General features: G+C 36.8%; 1 long non-coding RNA gene across 1 annotated transcript; it reads left to right on the forward strand.

Moving 5' to 3' along the window:
• Nucleotides 1–1,935: 1,935 nt before the first annotated feature.
• LOC137855647 (uncharacterized) lies at nucleotides 1,936–16,525 on the forward strand. Its single transcript, XR_011095868.1, has 5 exons — nucleotides 1,936–2,028; nucleotides 8,382–8,532; nucleotides 9,197–9,381; nucleotides 12,842–12,942; nucleotides 14,334–16,525. It is a non-coding gene; the product is annotated as an uncharacterized lncRNA (long non-coding RNA).
• The last annotated feature ends 6,681 nt before the right edge of the window (nucleotides 16,526–23,206 follow it).

The following is a 23,206-nucleotide window of genomic DNA, read 5'->3' on the forward strand; positions in this document are numbered from 1 at the left end:
GTATACTACCAAAGTATAATTGGTTTCAAAGAATATACACTTAGGAGAAACTAATGTATTTTACTATGTTTCAGGGGGCTTACTGGAAAGCAAACTGGTTATAAATGGTATGGACTAGGCTGTCCATGTATATTCAAAGTAGGCACACTGAATCTGTAGAGCTACATTGTTCGATACTGTTAAGAATCAAGTCCTATAATTCCATTTTTAAAAGAAGTAATGGTAATAACAATTTTATGTCAATGAAGTTATAGTTCCTATTCACAAAAGGCTGGGCTGATTTCTCAGATTCAGCCCTGAGAAAGTTGCAGAATGTAGCTACTTTTCAGAGAAAGCCTTCCCTACTGCCTTGTCTTGGCTGGGAACAGAGGTAGAGTAGTTAAAAACTATTTGAAGGAAAATATTGTTTTTGTCAAAAGCAAATTATTTTTTATCTAGCAAGTATTGACCATAATTCTTTGATGTGAAAAGGCCAAAATGTCTCAGATTTCTTGCTTCATTTTGAAAATACTTCACTTTGATTGTGTTTTGGTTACTTTTGTCAAACTTTCTTTTCAAATTTATTGTTTTGATTTTTGGGCCCAAACATATTAGTAAATTAAACTGTACATTTAATTTTTTTTTTTTTAAATTGCCAAATAAATGTTTTAACTCAATCCTGTAAAGTACCCTTCCCTTCCCTTCCCTTCCCTTCCCTTCCCTTCCCTTCCCTTCCCTTCCCTTCCCTTCCCTTCCCTTCCCTTCCCTTCCCTTCCCTTCCCTTCCCTTCCCTTCCCTTCCCTTCCCTTCCCTTCCCTTCCCTTCCCTTCCCTTCCCTTCCCTTCCCTTCCCTTCCCTTCCCTTCCCTTCCCTTCCCTTCCCTTCCCTTCCCTTCCCTTCCCTTCCCTTCCCTTCCCTTCCCTTCCCTTCCCTTCCCCCTTTTTTATTTTTTTGTTAGAGAACATGATCTAAGGTATGTTTTTTTTTTTTTTTTTTCTTAAGTTACTAAGTAACTTATTCAGTTAGAGTTGTCTTTGTTCCTACTAGACTAGCATATTCAATAAATGCTTTCTTCCATTTTCACTACTGTTTCTGGGACAGAAACAGTAAGGACAAGTTTTACTCCAGGTGAAGTTCAAAAATAAATTAACTCTAATCCTGAAAATTGTTTCTCTACAAGAAACCATGCTTAGGCTAATTTTAATTACTGACATCACATCAGAATGTTCGTTTCCTTTCTACTACAGTAACTGTTGCAAAGCATTATTTAAAACATTAAATCTTCCACTATTGTTTAATCTACATTAGGGTATGTAGCCAAATGAAAACTTAAAGGAGTGTATCTGGTGATCTGTTTCTGTAAAACCCTGTGCACACAGATTGTGTCTAATAAAAAGGGAAAAAAAAAAGAAAAAAAGAAAAAAAGAATGAGAAAATTTAGATTAATGATTGTCTTGATGTCATTTTTTGGACTAGAATGAAATCATTGCAGCAGCTCTCCACTCAACAACTCTTTCAGTGATTTACCTTGACTGCAAGATGTTTATCACCATCTATTACTGTTAGAAACAAGTTGAAATGAATTATATATTTATACTAATTCTAAACTGTTGTAAATCATTTCCTCAAATATTTGATGTTCTGAAGTAAAAAATATAGTAATAATGAACATATGTATATACATATAATATATACACACATACAGCTTTTGGTGCCTGTGTGTATCATACATATGTATATGCATGTGCATGGATGTATGTGTGTATACATATATGCCCCAGAAACTGATAGGCTATTGGTTCAGTGGGAAGTGTCTGGTGCTTTCAAAGTTTTTAAGGCATATAGGCACTTTCACTAAGCCCAATTTTACATTTCTAGTGTCATGTTTCTCAAAAAAGAAATTAATTCTTTAATTTTAACTTTTGCTATTTATGAAGGCAGTTAAGTTGTAATTTCTTACAGGGACTGACTAAGAAGAAAGAAACAGAGCTACTACTCCTATATAACTTAAAGGTTATGAGGGATTCACACCAAAAAATTGATGATGAAGTAAGTTAATAACTATCTATATCCATATTAAAATTAAAAAATTATATTTATACTGAATCTTGTCTCCTATCTCCTCCTATACTCTTGCATGCATATAGCTTGAAAATGCATTCCTTCTAGATTAGAATTTTCACAAAGCTTCTTATTTATGATGTCTTGGAGTTCAAAGTAAAAACAATTTAGAATATTATAATTTAACTTAAGTAGATATAGCAGGTAAGGTGACAGAAGCCCATAAAGGGTAAGTATCAAAACACACTTTCCTCTTTAGATGTTAAGGGAGAGGCTAAAGCTACCTTTAAAACAACAGAAGCGTTATGACTTCCTGTCAGGCCAAAATTGCCATGCTACTATCTTCCCAGTCTATCACTAATTGAATACTGAATAGAAGATGTATTATGATCAATGAGCAAAATAATGTTTCATTCTGAATATTAGAAACTACTGGTTTCAAGCCTATCCATGAAAAAAAATCTGTCACTAGAGAAAAGTGAAACCAATTTCTTTGTACCCAAAGCAGAAAGACTACTGGCAGAACCATTTTTAAACAGCAGAAGAGCTCTCCATAAAAACACTGTATTCAATACTGATGTTAAAACTAGCATATGAGGGACCCAGCTATTGTTTATCTATTTAACAAGCATGAATAGAGCAGGAAGATATTTTAGGACCAGAAAAGGAATCATCCCTTATAATCACTGGCATCCTATCTTGAATTTTTTCAACAGTTGTGCAATATGCTACTTTAAGAGATCTGAAACCTCTGCCTAAGTGGCTGGGTAGGTAAAGTATTTTTCTGCTCTCAGTAATATTTTCTGACATTTAGAACTTGGTGTTCACATCCTCCGATTAATAATGATTCTGTGCAATAAAAGTAATAAGCTTAAAATCCTTATAAGTATCCTCAGAGAATTTGAAGATATTTCTTTAAGAAAACCAAGAGAAAACAGAAGATGGAAGTAGAAGCTGCTTTGTACCTTCTACTAGTATTTGTTTTAAAGTTAACCTAGATACACATATGAGGAGCGTAGCTTGTACTCCGCTTTCCCTTGAGGATCATCAGAGCTCTGATCCACCTAGAGAATTAAAATATTTTCCCTTTTGTGGATGACCCTTTTCGTGAGTAGGTCAGTCAGCCATGTAACTGAGCTCAGTAACTTTCTGTGGGTCATTAAGTATGGATATAGCCCATAATGATTATCTAGATTATTTCTTTTCTAAGTCTAATGATCTGTGAGGTGAAAAGTATGGAGTTCATGCTAGGAGAAGGAAAATTCTATGGAGTGATTGGCCTTTACAATGAAAAAGACTTTTTTCCTTAGAGTTTACATTGCTGAGGAATTTTAGGTACTGTGACTAAGAAAAACATTGTGTCAAACAAAAGTCAGGAGATGCTTTGTGGACTGAATATTAAAAGTACAAGAAAAACAAAGCTTCTTTAAAGTAGTAAGGTCTTCATCCTAAAATTACTAAGACAGCTCAGCATTTGAGGAAATTGTGTAGATCAGCAAATTCTAGTTCCCTTGGAGGGAAATTTGTTTGGGAAAATGTTTGGGTTATGTTTGGGGAAATTAGTACTTTCATCTTTGTATTAAATATCTACTAGGGTACAGCCACTGATCTTAAGTTATGGACTTTTTGGTTTTGGATCATATTAGAAGTAATGTTACTGAAGAGGTGTAACTCTCATACAGTATTTATTGTAATATTTCAAAAGTTCGTTTATATCTGTTAGAAAATTGGTAGGAAGAATGCAAATTCCTACTTATTTGTAGGTATGATTGCTGACATATTAATTATGAAATAACTGTTAAGCCAGCAAGAATTCACAATGTATCTAAATTCTGAAGAAAATTATAAAATTCTTTGTAAATAGCCCCCTCCCCCATTGGACATGGATTAAGGCATCTAAGGTATCATTCAGCTGAAATTAAATGGAAAACTAAAAGTAGTCCCTGTGGTAGTGCATTCCCATTTCATAGGGAAAAAAAAAAAAATAAAAGACAATGTTAGAAAGTTCCTGAAATCGCTTAATTTCATTCAGCTTGGAGCAAAAATTGAGTGAAAACCTTGGCATGTTCATAATGGGAAATTAAAGAAACTATCTCAGTTGTGTCCAAGGAAAGGGGGAAAAAAGACTATGAAATCCAGAAGTACTTGGATGAATAATGCTCTCAGAAAGGCTGAAGAGAATGGGAATGAATATCAGGGAGAGATATACTTTAGGGGCTTGGAGAGGAAAAAATTCAAGGATTCAAGATATTTAGACCATCCAAAAGATATTTAAAGTACTGCTAAGAGGTTTTTTAGTCACATGCATGAGAGAAAAAAGAGAAAAAAAAAAAAGAAAGAAAAAAAGGATATGTAATAGAAAGGACAGACTGTGCCACTATCATTCTTGGATAACTCAGTGATGTTCTAGAAAGAGGAAGTATAGTATTACTAAGCTGTATGTATTTCCATGAAGCATTTGCTATGGTGCTACACAGGAAATTCATAGTTAAATCACTAGTGTACTTGACATATAAAACAAGTACAAGAAATTTTGGGACAACCTATTTTCACAGATTACCTTGACAGAAAAAGCAGCAGAATTCAACTAAAATACAGTCTGACAAGTTTTGTGGAATTGATATAGAAAAGAATTTGAGATGAGTTGGTTGTGTCTGAAGATTAGAACAGTAGGAATAAATAAAATAAAATACAAAATACAAATGAATAATTAATTTAGGTTTTGACTTGGCCACTGGTGTTCCACATCCTTCTGAAGGGAAACTGGATTCTGGAATCATATTCTTCAAGGCAACCAATTTTAGTGAGAATAGTACTGTTAAAGACTAAAATGGAAAGCTGCACCTATGATCAGGGAATCTATCAGTGGAATAGGATACATGAAAAGTACCTCTTTATACATATGATATTAGTACGAATCATGATATGAGTGTAAGAAAGGCCTATGTAGTTTGTTACGTACACCGTGGAAGGTAACCCAAACAGGTCAATTGGGGTTATACAATTATGATATCGTAGAGTGGCCTTACAGGTAGAGGAAGATCTACTTGTATTTATTTGTTTATTTTTTTCTCAGATATTTTATGAAAGTGAACATGGAAGGAATATAGGAGTAGATTTTATCTGGCATTCTTGAATTCTGTACAGTGTGATCTTTGGGTTTGCTGTAACAACTTCTGAATTGTGTCATCACAGCTGAGAAACAGACTTAGGAACTGCTGAGAGTCTTTTATTAGTTGTTTCTTTCTAAGTAAATTCAAATTGAAAAGATAAAGAAGGAGAGGACCAAAAAGATTTTTTTTTCCTTTTCAAAAGAGGGGTGTGTGTGTGAATTAAAATCTATAGGCCTGTGTCTATGAAAAGTTTAAGCACTGACACACAATAAATATGTACCTTTACAGTTTCAAAGGAACAGGCACAGAAAGTCAATAAAACTCCAGCACTCGGTAGAATTTATTTCATAATACTTTGGACTAGCAGTATCCATCCAGTCTATGTAGACTATATAGGATAATTTAATCTTGAATTCTTATAATTAAACTCAATTTCTTTCCTCACTTTTTGGAATTGTGGTTCTATGCTTATAATACAGGCTATAATATAATAATATAATATAGGCTATATAATATATAGGCTATCATATACAAAATACTGAGAATGATAAAGAGTGCAACCTCTTCTTCAAAGACCAGACACCCTAGCTGAATTATGTTATATTTATTCACAGTTTGGGTGCCAGACTTTCTGTCATGTCACCTGAACCCTGACCTAGAATGACCAAACACTAGTCATGCAAGAAAGTCTTTTATCATGCCAGTTTCTTCAGTCCTTTGAAAAAATGTTGTCAATTATGTCATTTAAATATGTTGGGCATGGTGAATAATTGCCTGCTAAGACAAGTCTTTAAGGTGAGAAATAGTCGTCCCTGAACTGAGAAGACAGAAAATGAGACTCCCAGTCCCAATCTCCTTTAATTTATAATTTATTTTTTATTTTTTTTTTCCCTCCTGCCTCCAGAAGGGCTTTCAGCTACATTATCAGAACATGCACACTTCTTGTAGTGAAAGGTCACTGATTAATTCACTCTGCAACACAGTGCTTTGTGAACTTTTCAGATGTAAATTCTGTTGTTACGCTTGTTGGAGAACATGTAACTGGAAAACATAAGCCTGGTCTAACCTAAACCATCAATGCAAAAGGACAAAAAAGAATGATTCTTTCAAGAAGCATCACTAATTAGGTGAGTGAAATTAATCAGCAAGGGCCTGATCTACAAAGTTACTTTGCTTGTAACATGCTGAAGAGCTTCTACTCAGTGGTTCTCAGTGAATGATGTTTTTCTAAGTACAGGAATTGCAATTCCTGTTCACAATCAGGATTATTTTGATTTTATGAAAGGAAAACAAAGAAAAAAGGAAGAAAAAGCTTTGTCAATGAAAAATAGCAAGTGCAACTTTAACATATTCTATAGCAGTTGGTTTCTATGGCCTCATCTCTGTTTTTTTTTTGTTGTTGTTGTTTGTTTGGTTTGTTTTGTTCTTCATTTTGTTTTGATTTGTTTTGGGGCAGAGTAAAGCAGTAATTATTTGCATTTAAAGCTGCAATATGTTGAAAAAATATATTGTCATGGCATTTGTTGAACTTTCAATTCTGGACAGATGCATTATGGTTTTTTTTTGTGTGGATTGTATCACATTAGACCCAAGAGTTTTTAAGCTTTCAGAGTCCAATGTAGTTCCTGTTTTCTGACTTCTCCATCACGTGCTGGATATGGAATCTTGGTGTAAAGCCACAACAGGGACATTTTAGTTGCTAGTAAATGTCTGAGAAGATAAGTGCTAAATGAAACATATTTCAAGAAAATCAACAAAACTACTATTTTTTTTTTTCCTTAGATGGCACAAGAAATAAAGATAACCTAGCTAAAGGAGTAAAACAAATTTATGTGATTTCCTTCCTCAGTTTCCTTGCATCTGAGTATCCTACAGCATTTGGGTCAGAGCCATTTCTGAATTCAACATCATCTTTTCTGAATCCCAGCTTTTCTATGCCTCTGATTCTCTCCTTTTTGAATGTCTTTTGTCTTTGTGATCACGGACATTCCATTTCTTTTATATAGTTTCTTCCAAGTAAAGTCTACTGCAAAGAAAGTCTACCTAGAGTACAGTTACGACTAGGTTTTTGACCATGTTTAGGTAACTAAAAAGAAAATTCAAAAATGATTTATCTTAAAAGTTTAATTTCTCACTTCTCAGTTGAAGTCTAATCACATGATGACGGTCTTTAATACCAGGCAGACACACAAATGCTGTGCTCAAACACTTTTTGCCAAGGGTTGTATGTAGGATTAATAGTACAAAAATTTGTTCTTTCACAGTACAAATTTGTAGAGACAATCCTCTGGACAGAATTCAAATGCTGTATGAATTGTACAGTTTAAATAATCTGACACATATGGTGTCTCTTCTGCTTCTCTGTACCACATTAAACATAACTTAAACACATGCAGGAGGAGTTCTTTTTGATCACGTGAAAATTTCTTTTGAGAACATTGTGATGAGCAAATTCTGCCTTAGTGATCAGGATCTGATCCTACACTAAGGACACACCTGATCCATTATGGAAAAGAAAGGTGTAATTAACAAAGAAATAAGGCTGTTATTATATATATATATATATATATATATATATATATAATACATATATATATATGTATTGACTTGTAGTAGATGCCTACACACACAGGACTAACAATGTAAAACTCATGAATGCACAACTGAATCTCTTCTGACATGGTTTAATATGGTTCCTTATAAACAGTAAAACTACTGATGGCTGAGTGATTTAATTAGTTTGAATTATTATTATTATTATTATTATTATTAATTATTATTATTATTATGAACACTATACAATTACTATCCTGTAAAACCAATGATGATTATTCATGAAATTAACATGACTTTTTCTTTCCTCCTTTAGGGGTAACTATGTCACCATTTTTTCATAAAAGAAATTAAAAAGACTAGAGAAGCTGTCTTAGAATATAAATAAGTAGCAAGAAGAAATGGGCTTGTATCTTCTAGATCCTTATTGTATACTTCAAAAATGCAAATACGTTCTACATGTGTGAAGTGGAATTTTGAAAAAATAATGAGATAAAAGTTAGATGTAGGGCAGATAGTTCAATGTTTTTCATTGGTCAAGATAAGTTGAATTATAACTTTGGTTCATGATTTTTTTTTTTTCCCATTAAATTTGTGAATTTAAGAGGTGAAAGAGGTCTGTGACACAGGATAGAATAAAGGATTTCAGAATAACACAGCAATTTACTATTTCAGGGCATAGTTTTTATTGGCCAAAAATGATGGGATCTGATAAGTAATGGACAATATGATGGACATAAAAAGCAGTTACAGCATCAGCTTCTTTCATGTGATGTTCCAAACAAACCAACACATCTTAACTACACCATTGCCCTGGGACACTGAGGTATGGATGAACTTTGACTTCCGGGAACAAAAAGGATTGAGAGAAAGAAAGTGGTGATTATTTTTAGAAGAGAATACTATTCTGTATGTTAAATTGTTACACCTAAAATCTCAGAAATTAGAAGTTCATTCCAGTTTATAAATATGTAACTAGGTAACCTACATGAGAGTAGGCAGGAATCCCCCACTTCTGTTTTCATGCTGCTGGCCAGCTTGCTTCATTCTGTGTTGGAGGAATCTTTACTTCAGACATTATTCTGTTATGTTCCGTTGACTTCAAAATATGTCTTTAAAAACCGCAATGTAATATCCAGCACCTGCAAAATATTGTGAAGTATTAGGAACAGTTGTAATGAAAACTGACTGCAAGCGTCATAACAACAGGTGACATTATTCATAACCTACAGTTATAACAAGCTTATGATGTAAACTCAGTGATCATAGATGAAATAAGCCAGCTACAAATGTGAAAATATCCTGAACTTTAGAAGTAATACAACCAAATATAATAAATCTTGCCTGCAAATGTAATAAGGCTTTTAACTGAAATGTAATAAAATCTATCAACAGCTGCAATGTATATGGAACATATTATATAGCTTTACTATGAATTATACCCCCTGCTGTTTATGGACTCCACAATGTCATGCTTTGTCTTCTTCCAGAAAATCAAGTGCTACGGGACTAAGTGTTTTCCAATTTATATCAAGTATGACAGTGTGTTAATACAAAAATGTTGAGGGTGAAAATGAAATTTTGAATCCAGATGTGCTCCTTCGTCATTCTGCTAGCATAAGAGAAAGGATGTGGTCTACCACATGTGGCTCAAACACTTCCTCATCTAGACAAGGTAGGAACCAAAATGGATGTTCTGGGTAACTAATCTGTTCCTCTGTTGCTAGCAATATAAATCCTTACACAAAGAGAGAAAGAATTTTGATGAGTGACATGGCAGGGGGAAAGTTCAGTCTTCCTGATCTTTATGTGTCTCTCTTTTTTAGCTTCTGAAATTTCATGTGAGGATAATATATATCATTTAAAAAGTGGATTTGTGGCTTCTTTCTGGAGTACTATCCCAACAAATGAACAGGAAGGACCGATGTGATGCGGCTGACTTGTTGCTATCTGTTTGTGATAATCTTTCCCACTTTCTACAGTTCCAGAAACAGCTAAAACCCAGTGCTTTAACTCAGGAGAAACCTAGAAGGTTCTACGTTAAAACATCAAAAGGAAGATTTTGACTGATGTTTCTCTGTGTGCTGATTTCTCTGTCACCTGATCTTCACTTGTGCTAACTCATTTGCTATGGAGGACTTACCTCTGGATGTCTGTGAAGACTTTATACCGGTCCATTCCAAACCTGAACATTTCCATAGAGGATGCAATGAAACTATATACACTAGAAACTATATACACTATATATTTTCAAAATCTGTTTATGTTGTGCTGTATCAGGCCATGACACTCTCCCTGATTTGCAGTGATTTCTGTCACTGTGTGTTATGGACACAAATATGATGTGATATGCAAACAAAATGCTATGCTGTTTCCTGACTCTTCCAGCAGCATACAGGTCACTGCGATACACAAGTCTAATGAGGTTATCTCTTAAAAACAAGTTATTGGAGAGCAATTTTGGTAGAACTTAATGGTAGATTAAGGTATCTTGCGTATCCTAAGAATGAACTAGTACCTGCAATATTTACCTGTCAAGGTTGTTGCAAAGAACATTGCTGCAACTCTGTAAGCACAGATGGAGAACTTCTGCAGCAAACTGTATAGACAAGATAATTACAGGCATTTCTGTACATATACTAAAATGTTTACCTAAGCACCGGACCTCAGTAGATAGAATTTGAAATTAGGAAAATAAAATTAAATTATGTTAAGTTACTATACAGAAAAAAAATACTATTAAGAAATTTACAAAACAGAAAATGAAAGAAAATGAAGAAAACTCATTTGTTTTGTGGTTTTAAAGTTAAATATTATCGTGACAACAAAAGATGATAAAACATTTTAAGTTCGTTTACATTTTTTAAGTTGACAGTGCCCTTTACAGGCTTTCATTACCATAGGTCTTGCTTTCATTTGAAAATCCATCTGGATTTAATAACCATTTTAAATTTTATTGTATTTTGATTTCCAATTTGGAGTCGTGGAAGACAAATGACTGCTTTACTAAATTAAGCCCATGTCTATTTATTTCACAAATGGTATTCCAAAATAACTCTAAATCATATGTGAGAGAGTCAGATACAGTGTGCTGGTTATTTGTATATTTTCAATGAAAAATTGCTCAGTGCTTTCAGTATGGGTCTTAAGTTCTAACATATTTTAACTCTATAGCTTTTAGGTGGTATGAGGCTGAGGAGATACCTAAAAAAAAAAAAAAAAAAAAAAGACAAACTAAAGCCGACAGAATTATCCTTGCACAAAGACTTGTGGAGACATAAGGTCATTGAAATCATTTATCAGAAGTTCAGTTTCAAAGGTCAGAAATATCACTGTGGTTCTAGCATTCTTCTAACTTTATTGTTCAATATAGATGTGTCCTGTGTGAGTTGTCATGATCACAGTCACATTTTACCTTTTTGGTTAATAGTTGACTAACAAAGGACTTGGTAAAGAATAGTAATCTAAACTTCACAGCCTTTTCTGGGAGATAATCCAGATATTTCAAAACTAATTTTGTAGATACATGGACTAATGCATAGAGAGTTAAAAGCATGAAACAAAATTCATTGAAATCTTTAAATTAGCCACTCATGATCTCCTAAAGGCATCTATCAGCACACTGACAAGTCTGAAAATGACATCCAAGAATGCTACTTTCAGTATCCCATATTCTATCAGTAAAACTATTTGGATTAACTTTGCAATAGCAATCCACTGTATTCAGGAGCAATGACATACTTTAAAGAGTGCTGAACACAGGTGGGAAAAGGGGGCTGACTCTAGTGATGAGCTGATACAAAATATTCCCTCCTGCAACAGAACAGGAGCTCCAAAGGCACTGCAATTCCAGGAATTCATTTATTTTATTCCCACCTGAAGAAACAGAAAAAGCACAGCTGCACCGCAGCATGAAGCACACCAGAAGTTCAGGGGCTTCCTCCTGAGATGTTGCTCTTTCCTAGCCCTCTCTGGGGAGGTGTAGCTACTCACCACTCTTGACTCTGAGCAGACATGAAACATACTGGATTGCTGAATGAAATGCACAGCACCGACATTTCAAACTTTCTTTGTGCCAGAAAATGGAACACCTGCACTGGACAATAGGAAATGGGTGATTAGACTCAAGCAGATTTATCAATTTTTAAGTAAGTCATTTTACTCCAGAGCCTACAAATGAAGTTCACTAAGGTGTAAATGAAAGACTATTGCAGGGAGAATCTCCCTAAACCCTAAGTGTATGTGTATGTATGACTTAGTTATACTAGTCAACATATGTTAACAGTCTGGTTTTTTTTTTTTTTCTTTTTCCCATGAATGTGTTTTTTTTGTTTGTTTGTTTGTTTGATTGATTTATTGGTTTTAATGAGGTGAAAATATGACAGAATTTGAAAACTCTCACCACTTAGAGTTCTTCCTAAAGAAAAATGACACATATACATCTAAAAGAGTAATTATGAAAATTTCCTTACACCAGAATTTCTGTATCTACTCCCAATAGTAATGGTTGAATGGTTGAACTGTTCAATGTTTAAGTTTAAAACAGAAATCCCCAAATACAACAATGAATGCCTTGAAAATGAAATCTGAATATTATACTTGTCAAAAAGTAACATCTAAAATGTAAATTTTACCTCACAAATGAGATATTATAAAGTCAATCTAATAAAGAATTGTTGTAGTAAGTATAGAGTTTTACTAACTTAACTGACATTTGCTGGAGACCAATTTCAGCGCAACATGCCAGTCCATTAAGTTCATCTATTTTTTAAGGTTACAATGTCTGGATGTCTGCAGCATGGTGATAATATGAAATTTTACAATATAGGAAAATGATTTTTTACACATTTCAGTTTGCTTGCTCTGGCAGTGACTTTCATAATATACCTGGGTATGCATTTCTGCCATTAACAATTCTTTATATTTTTATTGATGTATATGTATATACATACATATGTATATGTATGCATATATGTATGTATATGTAAATATGCACAGCAATCCCTATATACCACTGCACATATATCCAAGTATATTTGCTTGTTGTTGCTATGGCAGGATATTACTAATATCTGAGAAACCAAAAAAAATACCAGCAGAGGGCTCACAAGCTACTTTATTTTTGATGTCAACAGCTGTCTAAACCAATGAGTGCTGAGAATTACACCTTTCCTGGGATCTAGTCTCCAGTGTTTTTAATCTTTCTGTGGAGGCATCAGGGTGTCCAGATATCAAGGTGAGGATGTATTATCCCTTCTTTTTACATCAGAATCTCATTTCAGTATTACTGTCATTCTTCTGCTGAGTAAAACTGTTTGCAGACAGCTCAGAGAGTTTACTTTTCTGTTGAAAGGCAATTGCAGCCTTCAGTCTAGATGTGTTTGAAGTTTAATACACTTAACACACAATTATAGCCCATAAGCCATATGTGCATGCATACAAGTTGGTGGGCACCTACCTAGAATATATTCCTGTAATCTATTCAGAGAAGGATATGGATATAGGTGCACGAATTGCCTAAACTAAATAACCTTATTAAAAGAGGTATTCAGATTATACAACATGTCCCCTTTTATGAACTGTGTATGTAAATTACTGGCCAGATCAACCGCCTCCACACAAAAAAATAGTTCTGACCATGGTGTCCTTCCATGGCAGAAAGCTTGTTGCTCCTCTAAATCCCTCTCAGAAATTCCTGTCTAGAAGTAGTCTGGCATAGCAAAAATGCAAACAATAGAGTGTGTTGACTATGTGCTGAAAAGTAGGAACAAGGAAGACTGTATGCAAGGGAATGACACTTATAAAAATAAAGACCTTAGTTGGTAGCTTTGAGAGAGAAAAAGGAAGAAAAAAGAATCTGAAATCAGAAAGACCGACAGAACTGACAGTATGTATGCACAGATCAATGGTAATCGTAAAACCTTTTCTGTAGGGCATAACGTGGGAAAGTTTGAATGATTCATCTTCACTGGTTGAAAACTAGCTTCAAATTATCTCCAGTCCCTTTATTTCCTCCCCATAACCACCAATATCCCTCCCTCAGTAGCTCTTATTCTCCTTTCCTTCTTGGTTTTATTCTTTCCTTGTGATCTCTACCGAAGCTGGCTTTGCTCTTAAACCTCCCTTTGATTTCTCTGCTTCTCTAATTCCTTTCCTTTCCTCTTTGTTTTCATTCCCTTTGCTTGATGCCAGAGCCTGTATTTTCAATTCTTCCCACCCTTGTGCTCTCTCCCCTCTCAGTGCTCTCCACCTGACTAATCCCCAGTACTGGCTCCTGACCAAAAACACTACTTCCACTTCTGTTCTCATGCTGTCAAACACATCTGGAATAAACTCACTTCCTCTGCTTAAAGATAATTCTTTTATCTGAGATCATATGAAGATTTTTATTTCTCCTCTGGAATGAAAACTTAGGCTGCAAATTGCCTATTGCTTCTCTCTACCTTACAGTTCACCCTCAAAACTTCTGCCATTGGCACCTCTGTCTCCTTCCAAAACTCCCTCCTACAATTTTCCCACCTCGTCCCTCAGCCACTGCACCATCCTCTGCTGTATGTGGCCACATTTGATCTTTAACTTGAGGACCCATGACTGAGCTGCCTGACAATTTTTTCCCCTTTATGACAGTTGCAGAGCATCCTCCAGAAGGCAAGATGTCACCACACCCCCAGATCACCATGCAAACTACATTGGACAAAAGAGGAGTTCATTTGAATTATGTGAAGAGAAGAGAGTGGTCATTTCTGTGATCATCTCACCTTCTTGTGGAAAACCTCTGCAAAATTTGAGTGTGCAGCCTCCTTCAATACCACTGCTGAATTCTGCTTTTGAATCACTGGGCTGAATCCAGTGACCAGATATTCTGCAAACCCAAGTAACAAAGAGGTGTGGATACTAACCCAAGAGTGACATTTATCTTCATTAGCACTTTCAGTTGGTTTTATTAACTACTGAGAATAAATAATTCCCTATAATTTTCTTATACAAATATATAAAAATATTCCTATTCAGTTATCTTTGAACATTCAGTTTCCATCTGCTTTTCTTTTACAGCAGACATAACAAGAAGGCTCTTAAAACTTCCTTTTATTAAGAGTATGTAACTGAAACCACTTCAAAGCAAGAGTCAGGAAAATATAAACTAGATGTTGACTATTGACTATAATTTCCTTTGAATTGAGAGACTTGTTATACATGTTAAATGGACAGTATTCAACCCTAACATCTAACTCCTTTTTTTTTTTTTTTTTTTTTTTTCACTCTTATCAGACATTCCGTGGTTTCCACAGATGCTTTGGTTTACAAGGCGATAATTTTCACAAGAACGAAATATGTGAGGTTGATTTTCTAAATGTCTATAACATTTGCAGGCATAAGACTTCGGTACTGTGGATTGTTGCTACTTACCTATTTTATACCTGTCAAGGAAAATAAAAGCATTGATCCACAGAAGAAAAATATTTGATTGGGAGGAAAAACATTGAATGTACTTCCAACATAACAGTACTTTGAGCCAAGGACTAGCAATTCTTTCTGAATAAGCTTCAATAGGGGATATATTTATTTCCTTTCCTCCAGAAGTGACTTTATCATTAGTCTAAATTTTGCCCAGTGCTTATTACACCTAATTTTTCCATGAGGACTTTGTCTAGCTTGTGTTTATGTTCTGTGACAGTAAATTTCTGAATGTGATTCTGGCTGCATTGGTGATCTTCATTAACAGTACTTTGGTAGTGTTTATTTAAAAGCGTCAGTTGTGAATAGAAAAGAGAAAGCATTGGATCCAAGGGACAGAAAGATTCTTCTCTAAATTTGGTACATGGAAACCTTGACCAGGACTGCTTTGCTGCAGGCACCATTCAGCAATCAATTGCTTTCAGCCATGTTGTGACACACGTGCACTTTTAGCAACCAAGTATTACACCAAAAATCCACTCGGCATATGCAAGAGGGATACATAAACTAGTAAAGGAGGATGTACAAAAAGTGATGTAAAAGAAAGCAGTATAAAAGCTGCAACACATGGTCTGCATTAGATGACACTGAATAGCGGTGGTGTGTGATAGTAATTTGCTGGTCTGATCCCTTAGCTTAATTTCTTAATCCTTTGCCTTTGTTTCAGACAGATCTTGTGTTCTCTGGAGCTCAGTTTGTTAAATGTGTCCTGTCTTGATTCAGTCAGTTGTTTAAGATAATGACAAATATAAGCACACAGTCATGAAGAAGTCAGTTCAAAACTATAGTTTCTTTGCATATACCACCTCACAGCTGAGTTGGTTAGCCCACTCAACTTCCAGTATCACCTATGATATCAGCCCTTTACTTTTTAGGTCCACCAGAAGTGCTAAAGCACATTCTCGTCACATTGATACTCCTACATCTATTCCCATTGATTTGACAGAGCAAAATTCCAAGGATAAACATCAATGTTCATAAGAATGGAAATTGGAGAAGGAAATAAAATTGGATAGAGGAGACTAACATGCATGGGACATGTCAATGGTCAGGAACAAATTTACCAGAGGGTGTTCTTTTTCTTCCTTTTGCATTATTTCTGCTTGTTGTGGTATGTCTTCTGTGTCACTTGGCTGGAAGGCATCCATAGCCCTGGGCAGCTTCTTGTCACTGTAAGTGTTGGCATCCAGCTCCATAGTCATCAAGTGATAAGCAGTAAAGTTTTTTAAGACTACCTTAAAACACTTTCAGAGTCCTTCAGAGTCCACACTTCTGTAAAGTACTTTTCTGCATATAAAATTAATATTACTATATATAAATGGTATCCTTGGGAATTGAATTTTGTTTGTTCATAGGTGCATTAGAAACTGAAGCAATAATAATCCAATTTTTTTCAGAGCTATAGGTGTTTTTTTGTTGTTGTTGTTGTTGTTTTTTTCAGTGCCATCTGTACACGTCTCAAGATGACATCACTAAATATCTTCCATCATCTTTCGCAGTAGTAATATTTTAAACCTTTGTGTCACCAGGCTCGTTACTTTTCTTTAAGGGAAGAAATCACATTTAAATTAGTAATCTAGAAGTAGCTGAATTCAGACTTTATATTGAATGCAGCCATATTCATCACTTCCTTTGTAAATTAAAGTATGTAATGGTCACCTCATGACTCCTTTCAAATATCATATGTGATTTTTGCATCTTGGAAATTACCACCAGTAGCACTGGGAAAACAGTACAAGTCTGTAATTTAAGAGGCAAAGTTCAATTAAATCTGTTTCATTCAATTAAATCTTTCAATTAAACTTTTGTGTTTTGACACCTGACACTAACTGAATGTTTTTATCAACCTTATTGTCAGCACAAAAGCTTGGAATGATTTTGTTTAGAGCCTGACGTCTGTAGATGGATAGCAAAAGAAGATTTTGAGATCAAGATAATTATGAGCAGGGTTCTGTGTCACTTATTTTTATGTCTATCACTTTGACAAAAAAAAAAAAATAAAATACTGCTTGTATAGTTAATTGGAAAGTATTAGTGATCTCTTTATCCTGCTTTTGAATCTGGAATGAATAATGAGAAATACAAAATGACCTATTTTTCATGTCAGCTGAGCTTATGAAAAACATGTAGCATCTATGAATATAATTCTCCAAGAATACTGTTGATTAGTGTGATTTAATTAAAAATTTCATTATTTGCCAAACAGCTTATCAATACAATTCCAGTTATTTTTCCCTCACATTTAAAAGTCTGTTACAATTAATTTCAGTTTTGTTGGTGAATTTGTATCACTGTTTGGGATTTGTGTAATTTGTGAAAAGTATTTTGCCATCCCTCCTTTTCTTCTCTACAGGCATTCCCTCCTGCAATCCCAGCTAATCTGCAAACATTCCAGAGTTTTAGTATTTCCTCTTACTTGTCTGGGTATCACACTTGTGTAGGGTGTAACTAAAGCTGACCCTAAGATACATGGATATCTTAGATATGATTACAATGAGAATATGAATACTATTTGCTGCTTGTAGGCAATACCTATGGGTACAAGAATATTTAAAATATCCTTCTGGCCTAGAGCAGAGATTCGTCTATCTCAATGCTCTGTCTCTAGTCATAGCAGTAGGCAGCTCTAGTTGGGAAGAGCATGAGCCTGGCTGCTCTCTGTGGGTCACTGTTCCCCTCCTTCTCCAGCACCCATTGGTTTAAAAGCCATGCTGGAACACAGAGAATACTTGCAGTTTGTTTCAGTGTCTCCCTTTGTTGATTTGATTTGAACATGATGATTTTGCGAGGCTGTGCAGGGACAGAATTAGAAAGGCCAAAGCTCATCTGGAGCTCAATCTGGCTACTGCCGTTAAAGATAACAAAAAATGTTTTTATAAATACATAAACACTAAAAGGAGGACTAAGGAGAATCTCCATCCTTTACTGGATGCAGGGGGAAACTTAGTTACAAAAGATGAGGAAAATACAGAGGTGCTTAATGCCTTCTTCGCCTCAGTCTTTAGCAGCAATACCGGTTGTTCTCTGGACACCCAGTACCCTGAGCTGGTGGAAGGGGATGGGGAGAAGGATGTGGCCCTCAGTATCCATGAAGAACTGTTTGGTGACCTGATACAGCACTTGGATGTGTGCAAGTCGATGGGGCCGGATGGGATCCACCCAAGGGTACTGAGAGAACTGGCAGAGGAGCTGGCCAAGCCTCTTTCCATCATTTATCAGCAGTCCTGGCTATCAGGGGAGGTCCCAGTGGACTGGCGGCTAGCAAACGTGATGCCCATCTACAAGAAGGGCCGGAGGACTGACCCGGGAAACTACAGGCCTGTCAGTTTCACCTCAGTGCCAGGGAAGCTCATGGAGCAGATTATCTTGAGTGTCATCACGTGGCACTTGCAGGGCAAGCAGGTGATCAGGCCCAGTCAGCATGGGTTTATGAAAGGCAGGTCCTGCTTGAAAAACCTGATCTCCTTCTATGACAAAGTGACACGCTGGATGGGTGAGGGAAAGGCTGTGGATGCAGTCTACCTTGACTTCAGCAAGGCTTTTGGCACCGTCTCCCACAGCATTCTCCACAAGAAACTGGCTGCTCTTGGCTTGGACTGGCGCACGCTTCATTGGGTTAGAAACTGGCTGGATAGCCGGGCCCAAAGAGTTGTGGTAAATGGAGTCAAGTCCAGTTGGAGGCCAGTCACTAGTGGCGTTCCCCAGGACTCAGTACTGGGGCCGGTCCACTTTAATATCTTCATCGATGATCTGGATGAAGGCATTGAGTGCACCCTCAGTAAGTTTGCAGATGACACCAAGTTAGGTGCGTGTGTCGATCTGCTTGAGGGTAGGAAGGCTCTGCAGGAGGATCTGGATAGGCTGCACCGATGGGCTGAGGTCGACTGTATGAAGTTTAACAAGGCCAAGTGCTGGGTCCTGCACCTGGGGCGCAATAACCCCAAGCAGAGCTACAGGCTGGGAGATGAGTGGTTGGAGAGCTGCCAGGCAGAGAAGGACCTGGGAGTGATGGTTGATAGTCGGCTGAATATGAGCCAGCAGTGTGCTCAGGTGGCCAAGAAGGCCAACGGCATCCTGGCTTGCATAAGAAACAGTGTGGCCAGCAGGGCTAGGGAGGTGATCGTCCCCCTGTACTCGGCTCTGGTGAGGCCGCACCTCGAATACTGTGTTCAGTTTTGGGCCCCTCGCTGCAAGAAGGACATCGAGGTGCTTGAGCGGGTCCAGAGAAGGGCGACAAAGCTGGTGAGGGGCCTGGAGAACAAGTCCTATGAGGAGCGGCTGAGGGAGCTGGGCTTGTTCAGCCTGGAGAAGAGGAGGCTCAGGGGCAACCTTATCGCTCTCTACAGGTACCTTAAAGAAGGCTGTAGTGAGGTGGGGGTTGGCCTGTTCTCCCACGTGCCTGGTGACAGGACGAGGGGGAATGGGCTTAAATTGCGCCATGGGAGTTTTAGGTCGGATGTTAGGAAGAACTTCTTTACCGAAAGGGTTGTTAGATGTTGGAACAGGCTGCCCAGGGAAGTGGTTGATTCACCATCCCTGGAAGTCTTTAAAAGACGTTTAGATGTAGAGCTTAGGGATATGGTTTAGTGGGGACTGTTAGTGTTAGGTCAGGGGTTGGACTCGATGATCTTGAGGTCTCTTCCAACCTAGAAATTCTGTGAAATTCTGTGAAATTTGAACTCCTTCCACAACCTGCAGTGGAAGTAACTTCTGCATGTTCACCTCTGGCTGCACAGGGAAGTACTTTCCTCTACTTAAGTCAATCTGTTAGTTTAAGTGAGTGCCCTTCACTTCTAGTACTACAGACTTCAGTGAAAAGCAGTTTCACATTTGCCATATTCACCAGTCATTTAGTGGCTGATGACATTATGATGCTGTGGTTGGAAATTACAGTAGCATACCTTCCACACTATGAAGTATCCATAATGCATGGTGTGGCTTGGATCAGGAGTCAGAATAAGAGCATCTGTGCTAGAGCCTAAAATTCAGGACCAAGGGGTTTCAGGGACTTATTCCTTCCAGAGATTGAGTAACATGAAGGAAATGCTGTGTCAGGCTGCATTGCATGGAGGTAGGCTACACAACCGAAACCTAACTGTGTTTAGAATGCCCGTATAGCCTCCAAAGACTTGGTTTCATACTGAAATAAACTGAAACAAAATATGAAAAGAACTTTATTTCTTTCCTCTTCCATTTATGCCATGAAAGAAGAAAAGTGCCTCACCAGCTGGTAATTGACTGGAAATAGTTAAGAGAATAGGATAAAGTTAAAAATCCCTGAATATGCTTCATTTCACACTATTCAAAAATAATCTGGGATCAAAGTGCATGAGAAAAAAAAATTGAATTACAAGAAATGCTTTTATCTGTTGCTTTCACCACCCATACTGTCTACCTTATTTTGGGTTCTGGCTCTGAACTGTCTTCGCCCCGGCAAGCAGGGGTAGAGGGGAAATAAGGACCTTTTCCTCTTTGTACAGTGGCACAAGGGCAGCACACAATAGCAGTGCTTGGGCTCCCTTCAGTGTGGGGAGCTTGGAAACCAATCATCCCTGTATTCATTGATGAACGAGGTTCAGGGAAAGCTGAGCCCACAGCACTGACAGCCCCACTTCACTGGGAAAGTGGGACCAGCAGAAAGCTCCCAATGTCATCAGAGAGACAAGTGCAAAATGCTCAGGGCCTCTCCCCACACCTGGGGGACAGTATGGGACGGGGTGACTGGGCCTGCCCAAGGCACTGTCTCTCCAGCACTCCTCCTGGGGCTGTGTCTCCTCACCACTCGCTAGCCAGAACTTGCAGATAAATGGCACAATCTACTCTTCCTTTCATCTTTAGGACTCTAACAGCATTATGCAAATCCCAGCTACGTCCCTAGCAACCCTGTCCAAAGGCAATTTTGTATGCCTTTTTTTTTTTTTTTTTCCTGTGACAGATTTCATCCCCAAAGAGATGAGTCCAGTAGAGGACAGAAGTGAAGGCTGCTGGAGTACAGTGTGTCTGGTTTTGAATGCAATGAGTCAATGGCTGCAGCCTAAGGCACTGGTGTGATTTTGTTTAAACAAACATAAGCCAATTAAAAATACAAAGAGATTCAAGGAAAAGATGCTCTTAGCTGAAAGCCTCATGGGAGAATAATTTAAAGAACAGATCAATAGCAGTGAGAGAGATTTGTTCCCATAAGACCAAAAGCCAGCATGTAACAAATCTCAGGAAAGGCATTTATAGGATTGTATTTTGTGAGTGACTGTGGCATAAAAGAGTAGTGCTTTAGCATAATTATAGTTAAATATTTACACAGTCTTAGCTGTTTCAAGGAAAGCAAATATCCTTGCGTAGATAATTTTCTTCTATTCAATATATCATTGAAAATGCTTGCTGTGCATAGCTTTATTGTGAACATAATAATTATATAAATGCGTCTTCAAGGAAAAGGGTGGTTTAGAATGCTATCTTAGAAAAAATCACACAATTTTTGCTATTACCTACAGATTAAAATATTCTCTCCCTCATTTTCCAGGTCACAGCTTTTGACTTCTAACCTCTTTCTCACTCAATTAAGAACACAAAATCCTTAAAAATTTCCACAAAGAAAAAAAAAAAAAGAAAAAAAAAAGGCTTGAAATTATTTACCTAATATTTTAAAACCCTAACTAGTGTGCAAAATTTTGGGATCTTCCAATATTGATGTAGAAACATTATAGGGTATCCTGACTACCTTACTCTTTATACACCCAACTCAGGTGTACTAGTTAAGAGAGTATGCCCCTAGATTTCAAATGCTTTAAGTGGAGAAGGGAAAATCACAGGGCAAAAATAATATTTGTGTGCTTGTGTGTTCTCCAAAGGATGTTTTAAAACAGCAATTCATTTCAGGTGTTACTATTCGTCCCTTGGAGAAATCTCTCTTCTGCACAATCAAATGTTTAAGGAAAACAGAGGGAAAGATGTCCTATGCTGGATCCTTACAGTTCATTATATCAAATTTGCTCTGTGGAAATCCTTTTTCCACAGGAAAAGGTTTTCTCCCAGACATGGGAAATCTTGAGAGATTGTTTCTGAGCTATAACATTCATACATTTTGCATAGCAGAACAGGGTATCTTTGAAGAAAATCCTTTTTTTTTTTTTTTTTTGAGAGTGTTTCTCAGCAGGGGAGGCTGTTTCTGTGGTAAGATGACTTCGAAAAAGGCATACACCAGACCATTGGTTTATGTCTGTTTAGGTCCACTGGTTTACTCCAAGTTCATATAATCAAAGGTAAATATCAGTTTATATCTGCTGAAGAAATGACCCATTTCCTTAAACTTCTCAGAGGGTAGAATGGGATAAAGATTAGTAATGCAGTGTAGCTGTGATAGGAAAAGCCCAATAACTTTATTGCATTTTTGTGTTTACCAGAACCATAGGGGTTCCAGAAAGCATGTTTCTACTGTGCACATGATTAAGTTACCTCACAGGTAACGTAAGATCTTAATGACATGATTTGAGATCCATCTCATTTATCCCACTCCTGAAAACACCAAATTAACTATGTAGTAACAAGTCCCTTTTTATGATTTCCAGTGTTAGTAGCTACTAAGACGCCATGCTAGCAGGAATTGTTTACTCTTAATTGTATTTAATTCCATCAGCAAGCTTGGACTTGAGGGTGCAACCTGATGTCAGGAAATGAATTTCACAGTGTTTCTGCCAGGTGCTGGCATCAATGCCCCAGAGCATTTTGTGTCTAGCAAGCTTTAATATATGAATACAATGTGGTATTCATATACAATGAAGTATATACATACTTCACATGCATAAGTGAGTTTCTTAAATGCAACATGCATTGTAAAACACAAAGAACACATTTTTTCATTTCCTTTGAAGCACTCACTGGAAGATCTAAGCAGAAGTTTTTAATGAAAGCTAAGAATGTAGCTTTACTTCAGGTGTTTTCTGCTTATCTTGCAGATTATTGATGTTTGTGGTCAGGACTTCTCTAATGGCTCATGACACAGGTGCAAATGTCATTAGGAAAAGTTTCTAGTTGAGAATGAGAGCATA

This window comes from Anas acuta, chromosome 4, assembly GCF_963932015.1.
Source record: "Anas acuta chromosome 4, bAnaAcu1.1, whole genome shotgun sequence".
In the NCBI taxonomy this organism is placed as follows: domain Eukaryota; kingdom Metazoa; phylum Chordata; class Aves; order Anseriformes; family Anatidae; genus Anas; species Anas acuta.